The following is a 3,512-nucleotide window of genomic DNA, read 5'->3' on the forward strand; positions in this document are numbered from 1 at the left end:
AATTCATCGATGTATTGTTGATGACACACAGATGAAAAATCGATGAATCATCATCAATTCATCGATGTTTCATCAACAATTCATCGATGTTTTGTTGATGACACATCGATGAATCATCACCAATTCATCGATGTTTCATCAACAAAACATCGATGTTTCATCAACAAATTATCGATTTTTCATGAGCAATAAATCAATTACAAAACATAATTAAGTGATTTTATATTTCAATTTATTCACTTTTTTCAAATATTCTTAAAATTAAATTAAATTAAATTACTTTTTAAATTAAAATGATGCATAAAATAATTTAAATAATGAAATTAAAAATAGATCTTAAAATAATAATAATACAAAATAAGTTACAAATAATAATAATACAATATTAATAATAATTATAATGAACACAAACACTTAAATATTAAGATACTGGACATCGCTTGGACCACATTCCAAGACGTCTTCGTTTCTTTTTCTTTTTTTATTCTGCGCCTCCAAATTTTTGGCGCAACGAAGGCTCTTAGTCAAGAGTTTGGCAGGTGGCTCCGTTGCATCTACTTGACTAATTGCATCTGAAAAAGGAAAATATGGAAAATTAATCGAAATCAAAATATAAAAAAAAAAATACATAATTACCTAAGAGTGCAGAGTAAAACTTCTTATGGTCTCGAAGGCTTTTTTTACTCTTCGCACCATCTATATTGTATTCTAGGTAAATTGCTTCGCCTAGGATATCTTTTATTGTTTTGTTTACTTTTCCCTTCCTCAATATGTCTACCATCGTCTTAATCTAAAAAGAAAAAAAATATATACAAAAGGTTAAATGTTAAGAAATACTTACAAGTTTCGGCAATGATTCCTCATTTATTAAGGAATCCGTTTTCTGGAGGTCTTCTTCCGTTTTTAGAGGAAACGAGACCTCCAGAGAACTGTTGTCCTGCGCCTTTTCCTTGAAAACGACCTTAACAAAGGCCGTTAGGGAACCGATGGTATCCGTCATCGCTGCAAGGGAAGTTTTAATAACCTTCACATCCTCCCGCATCTCCTTCACATCTTTCTGTAGACCTAAATGATTAAAATGTTGTCATATGCAATAATTATTAAAAAATTTTAAATAAACTTTATAAAATACTTACTATCAATTTTTTCCCATTCGGCATCGTTCTCTGTAGAAACAAAAAAATCATTATTTACTAAAATATCAGAGACATATACATAGAACATGCTGATTTGCCAGCCTGTGAATACTTACGGCTCATAACATGATCCATTGAGAAATTCTTAGCTGGAGAACTCATAATAAAGCTTAATAAATAAGAAATAAGAAATAAGAAATAAGAAATAAGAAATAAGAAATAAGAAATAAGAAATAAGAAATAAGAAATAAGAAATAAGAAATAAGAAATAAGAAATAAGAAATAAGAAATAAGAAATAAGAAATAAGAAATAAGAAATAAGAAATAAGAAATAAGAAATAAGAAATAAGAAATAAGAAATAAGAAATAAGAAATAAGAAATAAGAAATAAGAAATAAGAAATAAGAAATAAGAAATAAGAAATAAGAAATAAGAAATAAGAAATAATAAATAATAAATAATAAATAATAAATAATAAATAATAAATAATAAATAATAAATAATAAATAATAAATAATAAATAATAAATAATAAATAATAAATAATAAATAATAAATAATAAATAATAAATAATAAATAATAAATAATAAATAATAAATAATAAATAATAAATAATAAATAATAAATAATAAATAATAAATAATAAATAATAAATAATAAATAATAAATAATAAATAATAAATAATAAATAATAAATAATAAATAATAAATAATAAATAATAAATAATAAATAATAAATAATAAATAATAAATAATAAATAATAAATAATAAATAATAAATAATAAATAATAAATAATAAATAATAAATAATAAATAATAAATAATAAATAATAAATAATAAATAATAAATAATAAATAATACCTAGGTAAGGTTTTTTTCGGTTTCTGAACCGGGTAGGTGAATATTTTAAAGATATATAGAACGATTTCGCTCTATAAATGCCGGATTCGTCCTATAAGACGCCTACGGACTAATAACCTCCCATTGAAATAAAAGCCTAATAATAATGCAGCAAGGGTATTAAAACTATCTTATTTTTATGAGGAATTCCAATGGCTTTGCTACAAAAATCAGTTACAGAAAACCTTTCTAAAGCGGAATCCTCTTCTAAAATACCCTCGCATATAACCACATCAAAGGAGCTTATTGGCTCATCATAACAGCTAAAGAGCTCAGAGAATCTTTTTCCTATAATAAAAATTTCTCCCTCCTCTTCAACGAAGGAATCTATTTTAATAGGAAATATGTATATCCTGAACAAAACAAAAATTATCGGGACTTTTCCCGCTAAGCTGACAACCTTTTAATTTCAAAATTCTGCCTTCTATTTTAATGTGTTGCTCTTCTTTTTTCACTAATTTCTCTTCGCAAATTTTCCTGTATATTTGTTCTAGAATTTGTGTGGGTTTTCGGACAAAACGCTTTAGGGTCTGCAAATAATTTTGAAAGGCGTAAGACGAACCATGAATCGGATCTCCGACTACTGTGATTGTATCGCTTAAATGAAGCAAGCCGTGAACATTGTATGAAACACTGTTCTCGCCAAAAATCAATGGGAAATTTTCAACGAAAACATTTAACATTTTGTGAGAAACGTTAATATTTTGAGGCCCTTGTTTTTCAGAGCAGAGCAATATATATGCACAATGCAAAAGCAGAAATGCATAAAAATGATCTTTTTTATTGTATCCTTAAGAGCTACAATCCCAGTATACAATAAAAACTGTCTGAATTCTGTAGCTTTCCAGTTTGGGAGCTCCAACAAGGTTCTCGGCTTGCGTGCAATCTCTTTTGGAATATACCTACTTATTGACGTCAATGTTTTTGAAACAGTTCCCTTTTCAATGTTGCTCAATTTTTCTGCAACTTTGTTATTATACAATCTATATAAAAATTTTCGCATTACACCTAGTTCGACCAGATGCATACAATCAAGAGGAACTTGTGTTACCATTGAAACTCCAAGTTTTTCAAAAGCGGACTGTACATTTAAATATTTCAAAGTGTGATGGCTAGGATGCTTTCTGGTACGAAAATCTTCGTCGGAAATTGTATCCTCACACTTTGTGCTAAACGTTAAAACTGAATTAATTTTTGTTGCAACCTGCAAGCACTTTGTACATCCATGGCTGGATGTGTGACCAGGAGTGCCTGTCACGTAAGCTCTTGCAGGAGCATCGCAAATAATTGACCTAAGCTTAAGAAATACTTTTTTATTTAATATAGTGTTCCCAGTCTGGATCATATCGTAAAACTCGGTGATAAATTTACTTAAAAATTCATCACTATCAAGAGGTTTGTTATACCCCATGAAAACACCTATTGGCAGAACAGGAAGATTTCGAATGTTATTAATTCGAATTAAAATTGGCCA

The sequence above is a fragment of the Drosophila serrata genome, unplaced genomic scaffold (assembly GCF_035046125.1).
Source record: "Drosophila serrata isolate PLE 108 unplaced genomic scaffold, ASM3504612v1 contig_293, whole genome shotgun sequence".
In the NCBI taxonomy this organism is placed as follows: Eukaryota; Metazoa; Arthropoda; class Insecta; order Diptera; family Drosophilidae; genus Drosophila; species Drosophila serrata.